Here is an 18,857-nt window from a genome sequence, read left to right on the forward strand (position 1 = left end):
TTCCCAGTTTAGCTAAAGCCAAACTAATCCATGTAGAAAGTCAACAAAGCCACAGTTGCACTTTTCCCTTATAGATCTGAATAGGGGATGTGTATATATAAGAAATATTCATAGCAATGCTTGATCTAACGATATATGCGTGCTCTTTTTCTTTTAAACCTTCATCTCAATGCCAGAGCAGGCTCATTGGAGCTGTCCGCTTTCAAAGCTGGGATTTCAAAGCCTGCCTCTATCGCTGCGAAATCAGGCAAATGCTGCACCCGAGGAATGGATGTCTTAGTAGGTGAAATTAATCTACAGCAACAATCTGGGTGAAATGGCAGCGATGCTCCCCAGACCGCTGTCTGAGAGATGACATTTTGTTGAACAGTATTTCATTCCTCATTATCTTCTCATGTTCAATCCATCATCTCTGCCTTTTCCTCTTTGCTCCCCTCCTCTCAGCCCAAAATATCTTCTTCGCCTCACATCTGTCCTTTTAATCCCATGTGATTACCTTTGCCTGTGTGCTATCTGTACCGGCTGAATCTACACCGGTGTGTTAATGACACGTCTCGTTTCTCAGTGTTACGGTGTGTGAAGCAGGCAGGACCCAAATGCAGATGAAAGTGAAAATTCCTTTATTTCAAGGCTAGGTGATAAACAAAGACAAAACAGAACACTCACCGACGAACTAGTCATGACACAAGACGAACCGACACTGAACACAGGAAGAGACAAGACTAAATACAGGGAGGGGTAATCACAAGACGAGAAACAGCCGGGCAGGGGAGGAGAAACACAAGGGCCACAGGTGAAAACAATCAGACAACTAGACACACCAGGGAAACTAACGACGGGAGGAAAAACACAGGGAAAAGGACCAGACAATATAACAAGAGGAAAACATGACTGGGAGAACAGAAAAACACCCAAAACAAGACATAGAAAACGTGACATAACACAATAATCGTAACACTCAGGCTTTCAGAGTGTAAATGCTTGAAGTCCCCCTCAGTGCTCTATCACACGAGCCGTTTACGTCTGTATGAATGTATCGAGGCATGGTTGTTGTTGTTTTTTGGTTCAAACACCATGTAGTATATCAGTTTTTAAATGCTGCAGAAACAGATATTGGGGGATTATTTCTCACCAAGATGCTGAGAAATGGAGGCAGGTAAATGTCCAACCTGATCTCACCAGAATGCGTGACTCCACCACGACTCCTTAACACCGCATTGCGTGGTGGAGACAAACTTTGCTACATGTACTGTCTGCACCACGGAAACAACCGCAAAGTAAAGTGAATGAGGCTCCTTTGTCGTGGTGCACACACGCATTTCTACAACGTCCAGCAGTGAGCTTTTATTCTATAAAACGTTTTTAAAATCTACTTTATAGCTTGTAGTAACTCACGGGAGGCTTCTTTTATTTTATTTGTATTCATAGTAATTTGTATTTTTCGTCAGAATGTATTATGGCAACCCTGTCTCCTAAAAATTACGTTCCCACAGAACTAAACTGCATTCTCAATTACGTTTAGCTAGAAACGTATTTTCTCCCACGTTACGTTCGTTATGAACTCAAATACGTTTATTTTCTACATATCTTCTAGAAACATATTTTCTCCCACGTTACGTTTATTATGAACGTATCTTAAATAGCCTACGTTTATTTTCTACATATCTTTGCCATTTATTGTCTTGCTTATAATAATGGTAATAGTCATTTTATAAATATCATTTTAGAGCACACATTTGAAATCAGTAGGCAAGGCTGTAATTTCGCCAGCTGTTACTCTCATGAGCGAGGCAGAAAATAATAGTTTTACATTACATTGCATTTAGCTGACGCTTTTATCCAAAGCGACTTACAATAAGTGCGTTCGACCAACAAAATACAAACTTGAAGAAAACAGAATCATATAAGTACATCAGGTTTCATAGAGCCAAACATTTCAAGTGCTACTCAACTGGCTTTAGATAAGCCAGTCCTTTATTAGTATAAAAGTGCTTCGTTAATAGTTCTAACGCTCGAAGTGGAGTCGAAAGAGATGAGTTTTCAGTTTGCGCCGGAAGATGTGCAAGCTATCTGCTGTCCTGATGTCAATGGGGAGCTCATTCCACCATCCTGGTGCCAGGACAGCAAACCCACGTGTTTTCGCCGATGGGAACTTGGGTCCCCCTCGCAGCAAGGGTGCAGCGAGTCGTTTGGCTGATGCAGAGCGTAGTGCACGCGCTGGGGTGTACGGTTTAACCATGTCCTGGATGTAGGAAGGGCCAGATCCATTCGCAGCATGGTAAGCAAGTACCAGTGTCTTGAAGTGGATTCTAGCAGTTACCGGAAGCCAGTGAAGGGAGCGGAGGAGCGGAGTGGTGTGGGAGAATGTAGGTTTTAACATGCCAAAAAGCTGCTGTGTCGTTTATTGCACCTCAAACATTAAAACAAATCCAGAGTTACGTGTTTCTGTACTTCCTCTAAGAAGAAAGGACAGTAAAGAAGAGCTCTGTGGCTTCAGGCTTGATCGCCATTCAAATGACAGCGTTGGTTTCCCCAAAAGTGGGCGGGGCTGTAAAGTGACGTAGATTTTACTCTCATCTATTATTCAAAACCATTCTATTTATTCTAACGTAAATTACATAACAGTGTTTTATCTTTTTATTACTTGTATTTTTATACTTTATTTGGTATGAGTTATATCTGAAGCAAATTATGTTTCTGAAGATGTGTAGTCAATTCCACCCTTCAATGTAGCATAAATGTGCTAAATACACTGGTTCAGATCTCATCAAAGCAGCTGAATGCGTCATATTCAGAATCCATGACAGGAAATGTAAATGTTAGATGTTAGAGAATCCTAACAATGTTTGGATAGGGCTGTTGCTTAAAGGAATTATCTCAAACTGAGTCAATGGTAAAGAAATGTTATTTAGAATTGCTTAAAAAAAAGTAATCCAACGTTAGCTTCTTTGCAATCTAAATTCGAAATATTTATAGCTATTATTCATTAAGATTTTAAATGATGGGCAGCCTGTGAGTCCTTTCCTAACCCTGGCCCTTTTTCTGCATTTCCTCCCCTCTCTTTCCTTCTTCTTCTGTCTAAAAATTATAATTATTAAGTCGTACTCTTATCAGGAATCTCTACAAAAAGAAACTTATCATTCACTGAACAAAATATGATTGACAATTTTCCCTTTTAATAAACCCGGTAGATTCAACAACTGAAGCGTTGATAGCGTGAATCAAAACCCAAGAAAAGAAAGTAATTTAAAAAATGTGATAAGGCACAACGATGAATTCAATTAATCATCAAACGGCTGATTAGTTTATCTAAAAGCTATTCCAGGCTGCTGAACAAAGCACTGCAAAGGATGTGAAATCACACAACTGGAAGGGGAGCGAGAATAAATATATGTGACATAAGGTGATCTCGCTAATGTCTAGCATTAAAGCACCATTAGCCTCATCATAGCCCTTTCACACAGACATGATGTCCTTACATGTGTGCATTCATTTTGCATTTTGCATAACGCGTTACTGTAATAATATGACTTTTGTCAGTAACGGAGTAATGTAATGCATTACTTTTATAATTCAGTAATCACACCACAGTTCGCCTACTAACATTGCCCGACACACATTACTTCGTTACTTTTATAACATCAGTAGTCACACTACAGTTAGCCTAACATACAGAATGACTAGATTCTCCCTTTGACAGACAAGAGGGATTTCCGCCGCAGGTTTATATTTACGTAACATTTGCGCGACTTGCGCTTCCACACCAGTCTATGGTCCACACATGCAGTGCATAAACATGGCTGAGTCAACAGCGATAACTTTCAAGGGGTGGAGGCTGGCGGCTGGTGGAAAATATTTTTGGTGGGGCTATGGAAATGGTGACCAAACCATACTAGGGGGGTCCCGGGGGGATGCCTCCCCTGGAAGAACATTTTGAGAAATGACCTCTTAAATTATGACTTCTGGTGATGTTAGAGGGGGGGGGGGGGGGGGGGGGGGGAGAGGACAAATTGAGGCTTAAAAATATGAGATAATCCATAATCTTCAGTGTGGTTAGAATCTTCCAAAACTTCCAAATACCTTGTCCTGGACATAGTTTCTACTGTGCAACAGTACAGTAGGCCCACTCAAACTGCAGGACACTGGTGCTTTGGGAACACTCAAATGATTTAATTCCCATTTAAAATCAGGAGACTGAATACAAACATTATGTGTGTGTGTGTGTGTGTGTGTGTGTGTGTGTGTGTGTGTGTGTGTGTGTGTGTGTGTGTGTGTGTGTGTGTGTGTGTGTGTGTGTGTGTGTGTGTGTGTCATACTTGCCAACCCTCCCGATTTTCGCGAGAGACTCTCGATTTCATTGCCCTCTCCCGGTTTCCTCTCGGGGTCATATTTCTCCCGCATTTCTCCCGATTTCTGACAAAATCAGATTTACTCACGACTGTTTCCACTCTGACTTTAATACAGCTACACCATTGTTTGGTTTCCTTGGTAGCGCGTCTCTTTAGCAGCGCGCACAACTCAAAGTCTGAGAGGGTGAGGAGTCACAGAAAACTGAACAAGAATCGGCAACTCGACCCCCTGCTCACTCCTTTCCTGTAAAATACAGGTCCAGCCCACACATATGCTCCATGGTGCAGGCATTGCACTTACAACTACAATAAGCATGTAAATGTTAATCTACAGCTCCGGCGATCCATTAGCACCCGGAGCCTCAACCTGCAGACGCAGCCATCCTTGACAACTACTGTCGCGTCACCTTGGATACGAGTCCAAACAACTCACAGACACACAGGCCAGGGCGCTGACAGGGCGTCCTTTGAGCATCAGATCTGACGACGCTGATTGGCTGAAATTATGTTTCGGCGGCATAGTTTACAGATAGCAACAGTCAGCTTGTTGGCTGCTGCTGCTCTGGCTGAGGGCTCCTTTCTTACCGCCCGGACGAGAGAGGGTAATGATGCACGCTGCGGCCAGGCAGGAAACATGTGACTTATCAGAAACGTTAGACATCGTAAAACAATTTTAAACGAGATTTTATTGTAGATTATACATTTTAATGATACCAATTATATAATATTTACCTTGTTCATTAAAAAAAAAAATATATATATATATATTTTTTTTAATTTATTTGACAATGACAATCAAACATGTGGGAAGAGGGGGGGCGGTATGCCCATTATTTTGAGTTCGTCCGAAGAAAGGACAGGAATGTGACGGTGAGGTGCAAACGGTGTCCAGGCCAGAAGCTGTTATCCACTGCTGCAAACACAACGTCAAACCTCAACAATTACCTGCTAAGACAACATGCTAACGTGAAGCTAATAGCTAAGGAGGACCTTCGAATCCAGAGTGAGGATGTTGAGTGTGCGCCGCCGACACGGGGGTGCTAGTGGAGCCTCGAGGCGGCGAAACTGTGGCGTGCTTACACTGTAGGTGCGCCACATTTGCGCTTCAGATGAGGCTCCCTCCGCAAAATGAAGCACCCTCCGCAGTCTGCGTGATCTGCCTGTAGGGAGGGGCAGCCCTGTGAGTAAAGTAACAAGTAAAGTAACGGGTATAAAGTAACGAGTATAAAGTAACGAGTATAAAGTAACGCGAAGTAAAGTAACATATTACTTTTTTTAAGCAGAATGGGCCTCTTTATCCTCTGTCCCTCTACATACTTCCTTAGCATTTGATAAGAAACGTGTCTGTTCTACGTCAAAAGTAATCCAAGACAAAATATGTTTCCCTCAAACTGCTCCATAGCTTCTTGGACAACTGGACTCTAAATCACACTATACAATGTACATGTATATCCAATCTAATATTTAATATTCCATTAATCCCTTATGTATAATATCCTGTATATTTTGTCATGTAATTCAACATGTATATTTTCTACATTTTGCTATTGAGATATTGACAATTTGAAATGTTTATTTCTCATCTTTTAATTTGTATTGTACAATGCCATGTCTTTTTATGCTGCTGCAACACAAACATTTCCCAACTTGGGATCAATGAAGTACTACTTATCTTATCTTATCTTAATACCAAGCAGTATAGTTGTACGGAAATGTCCTTTTTTTGAAGAAAAACCGAGCTGCCACTACATCAGCTGGCTTACATAATGTAGCTTGTTATAATTGTATGACCTGCAGTAGTAATATATATTTTAGTACACCAACTGTTGCTGCAGTTTTAATCTTCAAGACGTCTCTGTTCTTGGTGCACCTTGACAGAAGGTGAAGCTCTGACTGAACTCCACTCCAACAACTTTCACTCAGTCACACTGGTGGGGGGGGGGGTGGAAGGTATCCATGCATGAAATGGCTCACTGGTCCGTGCAGTTTTTCTACCTGACACTGACAGTGTGTGCTGAGACAAGGGCGTAGTGTGTGTGCATGATAATGTGGGCACGGCCGGATCAGTGTCTGAGTCACTTATGATATTCAGCACTCATAATGTGTAAAGGGGGGGGGGGTCTGCACACCGTCCGGATGTGGCGTTTCCACTCTGGGAAAAAGAGCTGTTTGCTGACCTTTTCTTACATCTTTACATTTATTCAACAGAACAAAACTTTACGCATCCCAACACGAGGAACGTTTAAAGGTTATCAATCGACCTGTACAAAGAGAGAAACAAAATCAGTGTAGACACAGAATGGACTTATAAAATGTGGGTTTCTGTTCTTTAAAATGCTAGATTCGTGGTCTTTTATACAATTTAGGCTTTGTGAGTTGCAAGATCTAATATTTTAGAGTGCTCTAGTTTGTGTGTAATTTTAGGAAACTTGGAAACAGGATGCAAAAATAAACGGTCTCTTACACTTTTACCAAATGTGCATTAATATGACTTGAGTTGACAAGCCTGATTATAACATTGTAATGAGTTTGCATATGTTTGATTACTGAAACAATGCTTATTACCTCTTTTGGTGGAGTAAAACGTTTTCAGAGTTGTTGTTTTTTTGTGGAAATTGAATGGGAGCGAATCAGAGAGGTGTGAAAATGTTAAGAATATTTAAAAGATATTAAACGTGCATGCATGGAAATACTCTCCTAACTCACTTGAAAGGGATGAATAAGTAAAAAAAAACATTAATAAAAATCCATCGCACCGAAACGTTCCTATTTTGTTCAATTATTTTATAAACAAATGAAAATTGATTTTAAATGCATACACACTTTCCTAAGCCAATATCAACTTACACATGTTCTGGCTTCTCCTTGTACTTTAGGATTTACTTTAAAGATGAATATGATCTTTAGTAGCAGTGGAGGCACATCTTTCCTCAGAAGGAAGCACAAATCTATCTGTTTTATCTTGTAGCCCCTAAACATGTGAGTGAAATGTTACGAGGAGAAACCCGGGGAGGTTTTTTGGACGGAAACTTGGAGCGGTGCTAATGGCCCATTAAGCTGAAAACTCTGCGTTTGATGTGAGAGAGAGAGGAAAGAGAGAAACATGCAAGTGAACAGAGAGAGAGAGAGAGAGAGAGAGAGAGAGAGAGAGAGAGAGAGAGAGAGAGAGAGAGACAGAGAGAGAGAGACAGAGAGAGAGACAGAGAGAGAGAGGAGAGAGAGAGAGAGACAGAGAGAGAGAGACATAGAGAGAGAGAGAGAGAATAGAGAGAGAGAGAGAGAGAGAGAATAGAGAGAGAGGAGAGAGAGACAGAGAGAGAGAGACAGAGAGAGAGAGAGAGAAAACAATAGTAATCATTTCCTCAACATCATCTACTTACGATCGGGCTCTCAGTACAAAGAGAGGCTCGGATCACCGCAGACACTTTTCAACTCCTGTTATCTGCTCCACAGTTTTGAAGTGCTGATGAGCTTTGACTGAGCGCATCTTCAATCCTCGAGCTGCATTTAAAGCATTGTTTCAGATCAAACACAGCGAACAGCATGAGGTTATTATCACGGCTGTGTCTAATACCATCGTGTGGCAGCAGGACAGTTTGTGGTTCAGTGGGACACAATACGGAACAAATGATCTTGGCACATCAGTCATATTTAATCATTTTATTTATACAAATGTCCATACTGGTTATGTCTTCTCAAGTGTTCTCAAAATAGTTCATATTATTATAAAAGGTCTCTAAACTGTTCTGTTGTTTATCCATTTCTAAAGGAGGCCCTTTTCTGTTTTTTTGGGTTTCCCTTCACTGCAGTGTGTTCTATAGGATTTAGTGCATGTAAATGGTCTGCAAAGGCTGAAATCCCTGTGTTCTGAGTTTTTTCCCTCACACTCCCCCCCACCTGAAAAAAAACACAAAGTGACATCACTATGTAACACTCTTGCTCCTATTGGCTAGCTCTCCAACATATTGTACGTGATAGGCTAAAGGGCGGGACATATCTAAGCGGTTGACCAATCACAACAGAGCCGGCCAGCTAACCAATCAGAGCAGACTCTGCCACAGTAGAGGCAGCAAAAACAAATCTGAAAATGAGCAGTGTGTGTCCTCTTTAAACTAAATACTATAAACTATATAGCCAGTGCCTTAGTCTCAAACAGAAGATAAATGTATTGATATAAATATGAATAACATCAAAACATGTCCTCTGTTGCTCTCCTGCCATCCTTAAAGAGTTTTTGAATCAGTGTTAATGAGCCGGACCTCTTCACCCTTTGTGAGAAATCTTTTCCTGACCCTCCAATATCCTCCCACACGCCCCAATCAACCAAAGTGAAAGTCTTTGAACTCAAAAGGCTTAACATGTAGGGAAAAGACATCTTCAATCATATAATCCAAGTATTAACCCTTGTGTGGTGTTCATATGTTTGTTATTCAGCCAGTGTCCGTGGGTCTGGTGGACCTACTGCCTTTTTGGGTTTCAATTCAACACAATCAAACTATTTTATGTTAAAATACTCAACAGATGTTTATTTCATCCCAATTACAAGCAATATAAACAACATATGGTTAATATTTGCCCTTTTACATTTGTTAGATCACATTAATTAATTAAAGTGCTACTTGTTATCTTGCCCGCTGACCGGCTGGTCCTGTGGCTCATCTTTTTTTTGTAACTAGCTGATGCTCAATCTCTTCCTCTTCTTCAAAGTCACTTTCAGACTCAGAATTCTCAGAAGAGTGATCCTCACATTCTGAAACACCTTCCTCTTCCTCTACACCAGGGGTATTCAACTCAAATTCAACGAGGTCCAGTTAGAGAAAATCTCCCCATGCAAAGGTCCGGAGCTTCAAAATGTCTAACTTGCTTTATGAATTAGAGTGATATATATTGAAGTAGCCTGTAGCTTTATCAACGTCTGCATGTAATCAACAACTGACTGCCAAATAAAGAAAGTACAATTCATAAACAACAATATTTATTGTCAATTAACATTGAACTATACAAATATACAGTAAATACTGTGGATATGTGTAATGTTCCTCTCGGGCTGCATTTAAAAAATAAAATAGAGAAAATAAATAAAATAGCTTTTGAAAATGTGTGCATCTTAAAAGTGCTTAAAGGTGGGGTAGGTAAGTTTGAGAAACCGGCTCGAGATACACTTTTGGTTATATTCCATGGAATGCTCTTAACATCCCGATAGCAATGAATATCTTAAGTGCTTTGACAATAAATACATAAAAAAATGTCATCTGTGGAAGCCGTAATACTGTAAAAAGCACGACCAATCAATTTAGCCGGCCCGGCTAAACGGATTGGATTGCCGCCCTGTCTGTCAGCCTTCCATCTCATGCACGCACAAATGTATCTCGTGCCCTCATTGGGCGTGCATTGCGCGTTCATGTGTGTTGGAGGAGGTGCTCTGTAAGGAAGTCTGAAGGAAGGGGCGGATTCTTTTCGGCTGTGTACTTTCAAATTTTAGTGCACTCGAGCCGGTTTCTGAAACTTACCTACCCCACCTTTAATTTTAGATATAAATAAAATAAAGTGTAGCAGCTTGAGTTTCCCTTTTTCTTTGTTAACCGTTTCACATCATGACTTAACAGTTTCAGACGATTATAGAACAATATCAGTCTTTACACATCATAACAATTGAACAGTTTTAAAGTTTCTCTTTCTTTCCCTCTTATATTGCAGTCCCTCACTCACTTTGTTCTGTTCAGTGCGAGAATTGAGCTTGAGCTTGTCCTGCCAGGAGTTTAAATCTGGGCTGAAATGGTGTCAGAGCCTTTCTCATACACACATGTAGGTGCTCATTGGCAGTAGCGTGGCGTGGGAAAAAAATTAGGGGAAGCCAATAATACGTCCTTTCTTTTGGGTCGGGGGTGTGGTGGTCAATGTAATAACGTAACCAGATGAGTGATTACAGCACCCGGTATCATTTTACACACATTTGTATCAGATGCAGGACTTACACACGCCTGTTATCTAACCGACAGGTCCGCATGCACTCTCCAGCCGAAACTCTAATAAGCATTCATTCACAAACTAAATCAGGAGACCTTTAACGTTTTACGTCCGATTCGCTCCTTTTTTCCTCGCTGTACACAGCTCCAGTTTGGGCATCGGCCTGTCATCAGATTGTATTTGTTGTTGCTGCTGTAGCGGAAGTTTAGTACAATTATTTTTGATGAAATCCTCCAAATCTCCACCCTCCATAATTGCACTTGCTTCAGTTGCTTGCTACTTTCTAACGGCGGTGAGAGTGGTGCAGTGGCGCTATCTATCTTCTATCGATTAGATTTATGATTCGAAAATTATAAAAGTAGGGTAGACATGTGGATATTATCCGACTGAACAAAACTTGCATTTATCTAACAGGTTCGTTTTCCACTGACCTTATTTCGAGCTATTTTCCTAAATCCTATGGAGAAATCCCGTTGCTTTTTTGTCGAGGGAAACCGAGCGCAGCTTACTTCCGGGTTTTAGGATGCGTCACTGCAACACTAAGTTGATGCGATTTGATTGGATTGTGAGGCAAGGGAAGCCAGCCGCCTCTGGCTTCCCTTGGCATGGCCCTGACCAATCACAGGTTGGCAGGGGTATCACGTGAGCCTCATCTGATTGGTCAATCCCTCCATTTTTTTTCACCAAGGGAAGCCAGATTCGGCTGGCCTCCTCTCGCAACAGTGAGTGCAATCTACTGTTTCACCATAACATCTAGAGGGGCGCTGTTTGTTTCACTCTTTGTAAAATACTCAATGAGAATGGGGGAGAGACGGGCCGGCAGCAACACACAGCAAAGGAGAATTATCGAAACAAAACAAAGTGTTTTTATTTATTTATTTAAATTATAACTACAATCCGAAAAAACAGGGGAAGCCTGGCTTCCCTTGGCCTCCTGGAGAAAACGCCACTGCTCATTGGTTAGCCTCGGTTAGCCTACCCTGGAACGATATTTAGTTTTTGTGACCTCAGTTCTGACTTGAGAGGGAATGTTTGGTCAAACACTTTGTGTTTTGTCTCATAGTGGCGTTTTGGCACTTTTAATGAGCGCCACGGTCTCTGAACAAATGAGACACACTGGTTCTGTGCTCCCAGTGGGCAGTGTCACTACCCGATCCGCATCCCTACCCGATCTGCAGTGTGCATGTGCGAGATGGTCCGCCATATTTGACAACTACATACGGCAACTCTAATAGGACACTTGACACAGTGGCGTTTGGCAAAGCAGAAAAAGAACACTAAAAAAACCCGACAATATTAATCTGAACGATCACGAGTTAGAGAGTTTGATAACACAGAGGGACTTCACCAGAAGATAACTTTAACTCACCTTGATGATTATGGAATACAAATCCTCATGAGAACATGTTTTTTTATCTGAAAAGTAACTAAAGCTGTCAAATAGATGTCAGCTAAAAAGGACAATATTTCACTCTGAAATGATGTGATAAAATGGAAATACTCAAATTCATCAAAATGGTACTTAATTAGGGAACTTGAGTAAATGTAGGTAACTTAATCGTTATTCTCTACTAATAGTTAATTAAAAACTGTATGGCTATTTTGCACATCCATTTCAAGATTTCAAGATTTTCTAAGGTTTATTGACATATTGTCATGGCCTGGCATTTACACAACTACGGTGTAGTCATGCAATGAATGAAAAACTTGGGTCACAGGTTCCTCAACAGTGCATTACAAGACATCTATCAATATGTCCACCATTAAACTGTCAAATTCTGCACATTTCTTTCTATCTACATACATAAGAGTATAATTAATGTGTATAATATCAGTCAAAATAAGTGCTTCAACATAGTTAACATTGCAGGAAAGCAATATATTAGACGTTAAGTACTTTGTCAGGCTTAATAGTTATCTGTAGATAGATACCGCCAAAGCTTTTTTCTTATTTGAAAGAAGACCTTAACCTAAAGTATTCTTTAATGTGTTAATAAAGGTTAATTAGTTTGTCTGTTTTGCACATCCTCATATTAATATCTTTGAACATCCTGCACTAAACTGTTTTATTGTAGAGATCACTTACAGTATCTTCTTGATTTTTTATATTCAATATTTCTATCATTGACCTTATACTTTCCCCATATGAAAGTATGTACTCTTAATAATTTTTATATCAAATAACATTATTCAACAAAAATAATTAAATAACGTGCTTTAACCACTAAGCGGTGCACACAAGGTACACACAGCATACTAATAATAACTTTGTAATATTAGTGTAGGACACTTATGTATGTATGACATCTGAAGATGTGTAGTTTTATTCATGTTTTTACATAATTTCACAGGATATTGCTATACTATTTCTCATGTTTTACTTCTACACATTAATATCTGATTTGTAAAACATCACAGACAGAAAGGCATATCCGTCATTTAATGGTAAGCTATTGAAATTGTGATTCCATAGATGTGTCTCCCATCACCCAAAAACCCTGACTATTCTCTCAACTCAGTATTTACATTCTGATATTCAAAGAAAATCAGTAATATCTTTAAAAACTACAAGTCCTTTTCTATCAGCTGTGCACCGTTACGGTGTAAATATAACAATAACAATTGGATCAAATATAAAAGTCAGCTGAATTACTATTGATACTGCAAGGAGACGTATTTTGTGAAAAGAAATGTAAAATGTTGTTTAATTGTTGATATATTTATGATCCACGTCACGTATTCAGTTTTGGCGGCAGTTCCTCATGTTTGTCCAGAAGTCTTCTCATCAGGGCTCTATAAATAAAGAACTACAGCAGATGTGTAATATTTAATGCAGCCGAACCATGTATTACAATGCCGTTATGTGATGACTTCCAAAGAGAAAAGCAAGAAAACTCGGAATAATTATAATTATTTTTTAAAAATGTTTTCGGATTTCACAGGCTTCCCAACGTGCATTGCGGCTAAAACATCCAATCAGCGAGCTGAGGACCTTTCCTACGTCTGTTTCCGGTCTTGTTCCTGTAATGAGAGTTCACATTTATGCTACATTGAAGGGTGGAATTGACTACACATCTTCAGAAACATAATTTGCTTCAGATATAACTCATAGCAAATAAAGTATACAAATATAAATAATAAAAAGGTAAAACAGTGGCATGTAATTTACGTTAGAATAAATACTGTAGAATGGTTTTGAATAATAGATGTCAAATATACGTCACTTTACAGCCCCGCCCTCTTTTGGGGAAAACAACGCTGTCATTTGAATGGCGATCAAGCCTGAAGCCACAGAGCTCTTCTTTACTGTCCTTTCTTCTTAGAGGAAGTACAGAAACACGTAACTCTCGATTTGTTTTAGGGTGCATTCACACCTAATAGTCCGTTTTCTGGTGCGCACCAGATGACAGTTTGTTACATTGTTTCATTTTTCAGAAGGTTCGGTTTGCGTTCACACGGGCAAAACTCAAATGGACTATAAACTTTAAACACAAGTCATGTGCACGGAAATGCTGTTCAACCATTGGTCAGACATTAACCTGTTAAACCCCGAGCCAGTTTTTCAGGTTTCAGGCTCGAAAATGACATTCCCAGAACAAATGACCATATCTTCCCTTCTAAAAGGGTTAAATTAATAATCTTTTTTCTCAAAGTAATGATAAACCTGTGAGTTGGATGTAGAAAAGTCAGATTCAATATAGATGTTTTTTATGTTAAAGAAAATTCAGATTGAACATAGTAAAAAACTGTAAATTATAGTGTCCGTCCAAAAAATATTTTATACTTATAGTGAAAACCAGTGGCGAACCGTGGCTATCACAACTGGACCTTCTGTAGACACACCCACCATTTTTTCTGGTTTTAATGCCATTAAACACGTCTTTTGATCAGATTGACAGCTACGGTGAGACGATCTCCCTAGAAGCTCCGTAAAGGTACGTGTTGTGATGTCTGTATTTGCTTCCCCTGTCGCGAGTCTGGATCACTCAGTGATGATACTATATACTGTTAGAAATTAAAATCAATGTTTTGATAGCATAATGTACCTTAAACACAGTTAACAATACCTAAATAATCGGTGGAACCTCAGTTTTAATCGGATATCTTGTATGTGCAGCTATGATAAGTAATAAAGGTACTTTTATCTTGAGTTCTGTGCCAATGTCCGTTAGCATTTTTCGCTAAGGGGTCATTTAGATGCTTCTTATGAGACTTGTGTTTTGTTTTGGTAAAAAGGGTTTGCATTGTCAGTTAGCTGAGATTATTTCCGTTAATCTGGTATAACACATTAATAGGTTCTTAAATATTAAGATCCCCTGAGACACAGTGTCGTGAAACACTCGACGGGGACCTTGGGGTTTAACAGGTTAAGGGGGTAAAAACGCAAATTTCCTATATAAATCAAATGTATTATTATTAAAACCCGGCAATTTCTACCGGAGCCTCTGCCATGGAACATCGGCACTTTCGGCAGGTTATTCTCATGATGATGTTAATCTGGAGATCAACAGACACTAGCGCCTAGCGGCCCGCGCATATGATTATATAATCAGACAACGTCCGTTAAAAATAATTATAACACATAATGAGAGACGTTCTGCAGTAAGGAGGGGCGTTTCACCGACGACAGGTGTTCTTAATTGTATGTAGCTGACGGAGAATTTTTACTTTACACAACACTGTTCAACACTTCATTCTGCTTCACTCTTTAACTAAATAACCGCAGATGTCTTGAAAGACTCTTTCGCTAAACATTTTGAAGATATCCGCGTTCTTGTGACACGTAAATACTACGCTTCCTATGCTTTGGTGCGGACTGCGTTCACACCAGCAATGAACCGCTCCAGAGTTCGCAAGCAAGTGCTCCGAGACCACCTATTTTAGCGGACCAGAGTCCGGTTGTTTAGTTCACTTAAGAGGTCTCGGATTGTGTTCACACCGACCCAAATGAACCACACCAAGCGGCTAAACGCACCAGGGTTCGATTCAACCGGACTATACAAGGCAGGTGTGAACGCACTCTTAATGTTTGAGGTGCAATAAACGACACAGCAGCTTTTTGGCATGTTAAAAATGAAGCTTAGCGCAAGTTCAAGCAGGAAGACCAAGCTCTTCATTCATATTACACGTCACTTCTCTACCCTCTCCTCCCTCATTAAGTGATCGGGGGCGTCACTCCCCAGCTACCCAATCACTTCTCTCTCCATTCTCACAAGCCTATCGTTGCACCCGCTAATCCCTTTATATCTGCTCTTCCTTCTTGTCAGCTGTCATTCCAGATGACAATACGCAAATGGTAGTACACTAATACTCCTCTTCCGTTAAACACTCAGGAATATATAACCTCAAGATGTCTAATTCAGACTTTTCCGACAACAAACCTTTTTTCGAAGGATCTCGATCCTGGCTCCGACGTACCTCCAGAAGTAGCTTCCAACTCCTCAAGCCACCGGCGCATGAGCGCCCGTCTGGCTTCCCGTGGCGGCTCACGTATGGCAGAGGCAGACTTCCTCTTCTCCCATCTACTGCAGCAGGGCATTTCTGCAGCCCCAGATCTCCCTCTCTCCCAGCTTCGGGAGTTCTCGGACCAAGTCTCCGGCGCGGTCCCCCAGCCCAAGCCAGCAGCTCCAGCCAGCTCTCCCGAGGGATCAGGGTGAGGGCGCGGGCGCAGGCGCGGGGGAAAAGGGACAAGGAAGGCGAGTCCTCCACGAGCTCGCTCGTCAAAAAAATCCACCCCTTCCCAGGCTCACCCCAGCGCCGACCAGCCCGGGAGCACCGGAAACCAGCCCCTCACGGACGTTAGCTTAGCAAACACCCTGCAATCTCTGGCAAGCTCCTTGCTGCTAATCGACGCTCGCCTCCAGTCCATGGAAAAGGGCCCTGCTGGAGCTTCAACCTCTTCCGCGAACAGGGCCGGGTCTTCTGCTTCGGTACTGCCAGGGTTTATGCCGGGTCAGGGTCTTTTACATCCACAAGCGGTAGCTCCCTCTCACTCCCTGGCTTCCGCCCTCCCAGCTCCTCCTTCAAGCAGGATTTACATTCCCCAAGCCGCTAACATTGCCTCACGGCTTAGAGCGAAAATTCTCTAAGGGAAAGACATTAATCTCGTCAGCCTTATTTTGCCTTCCCCGGAGTGCGACAAGTCCATTGCCATTGAGTCCAGACACTCAATGAGTCTTCTTTTTTGTTATTCACGGATGCTGCCCCATCTGTGGTTTTGGGGGGTTTCTTTCAGGGAGAAAGAGAAGTTCATGTAAGATGATAGAAGACAGTCTAATCACCCAATCAAGTGCATCTATGTCTCACGTGGCGTAATTAAACTGCTAATTAAGCTAGTCCTATATCATGGGTCATGTTTCAGTATTTACCTAAGCATACATCATTTTATGCTGTGCATATTGCACTAATTTATATTTGGTTTCATGCTCACATGGCTTACGATAAGCCAGGGTATGATATTCATGTATCATTGTACTCAAGCTAACAGCTGCATTACATTGTCTACATCTCCCTCTTCGCCCGGACATCGGCTTGTGCCGGCAATCCAAGATCTCTCCAGTTTACCTATGGTAAACATGCATATAACTGGTGGTGGTGTCTTAATAGCATTTCAGGGCTTCATTCAGGATAGGTGCAGCAACACTGCCGCAATCAAGGTAATTATTCCTCATCCCTACAACAACCAGACGGTGGTCCTCCTCTGCCTTCACATCCTACATTCGCCCGGACATCAGCGCCGCGAGGCCATCCAAAGATCTCTCTAACCTGGTATTTATGCATTTTAGTGGTAGTGTTCATCTGTGTATGTTTAACCCTGCATCGCAGGTCATCGACCATCGTGTCGGCAATGTTTAGTGTTAGTGTTCACGTAAGCCCGGCACTGATTCCGGCCGTCGACCTCCGGGTCAGCATCTTATGATGTACAGTAAGCCCGGCAGTGATTCTGGCCGTTCGTTTAGTGGTAGTGTTCACATAAGCCCGGCGCTGATTCCGGCCGTCGACCTTCGGGTCAGCATCTTATGATGTACAGTAAGCCCGGCAGCGATTCCGGCTGTTGTTTAGTGGTAGTACGTAAGCCCGGCACTGATTCCGGCCGTCGGCTCTCGGGTCAAGCATTTTATGATGTACAGTAAACCCGGCAGTGATTCCGGCCGATTGTTTAATCCACATGTTAATCTCTCATTTCATCCATAGATCACCGCACTCATTACAGCTCAGTATGTCATACTTCACTTCTTTGGGGGTTTCTTCGGAGCGGTTCTTCCCCTCCTGAATGATAATCCTGCAAACCGGGGCCTAATCGCCAAACACCATTCCATTCTCCTGTCTCAATTCTGGCAATCATTATTTCATTCATATGACGTGTCCCAGTAATAAATATGTATTTCATACATCAATGTCTCTCCTGATTGAAATGAAGCTTAGCGCAAGTTCAAGCAGGAAGACCAAGCTCTTCATTGATATTACACGTCACTTCTCTACCCTCTCCTCCCTCATTAAGTGATCGGGGGCGTCACTCCCCAGCTAACCAATCACTCCTCTCCATTCTCACAAGCCTATCGTTGCACCCGCTAATCCCTTTATATCTGCTCTTCCCTCCTGTCAGCAGTCATTCCAGGTGACAATATGCAACCCTCCTCCACCCCTCTCGCCTCCCGTCTCCTACAGGACCAAGCTAATCCTTCTCCCTTCAGACCGGTCCCACCTACTTATCACCACCACCAGTGTCTACTAGACCCCGGAGGGTTTCTTCGGAGCGGTTCTTCCCCTCCAGAATGATAACCCTGCAAACCGGGGCCTAATCGCCAAACACCATTCCATTCTCCTGTCTCAATTCTGGCAATCATTATTTCATTCATATGACGTGTCCCAGTAATAAATATGTATTTCATACATCAATGTCTCTCCTGATTGAACTATTATTTTCTGCCTCGCTCATGAGAGTAACAGCTGGCGAAATTACAGCCTCGCCTACTGATTTTAATTTAACCATATATCGAGCCCGATTCTCGATTTCAAATGTGTGCTCTAAAATGATATTTATAAATGACTATTATCATTATTATAAGCAAGACAATAAATGGCAAATATATGTAGAAAATAAACGTATTTAAGATACGTTCATAACAAACGTAACGTGGGAGAAAATATGTTTCTAGAAGATATGTAGAAAATAAACGTATTTGAGACACGTTCATAACAAACGTAACGTGGGAGAAAATACGTTTCTAGCTAAACGTAATTGAGAATACAGTTTAGTTCTGTGGGAACGTAATTTTTAGGAGACAGGGTTGGATTTTTTTTGTATGAATTTATGTTTCATCCAATCACAGAGCTTGTTGACTTATCACGAGGTTTGTCGCAAAGCGGACAGGCATCATCACAACAATAGCTGGGGATTGTGGGTAGTGTAGTCTCTTTGGCGCTCCACATTTCAGAGAAAACAAGTTGTTTCTCAGAATTGAAGGGGAAAAACACAAAAGCATTGAACACAATTTAAACCTATCAATGTCGTTTAATTAACAAAGGTAATATGGTGTT

This window comes from Gymnodraco acuticeps, unplaced genomic scaffold, assembly GCF_902827175.1.
Source record: "Gymnodraco acuticeps unplaced genomic scaffold, fGymAcu1.1, whole genome shotgun sequence".
NCBI classification, from domain to species: domain Eukaryota; kingdom Metazoa; phylum Chordata; class Actinopteri; order Perciformes; family Bathydraconidae; genus Gymnodraco; species Gymnodraco acuticeps.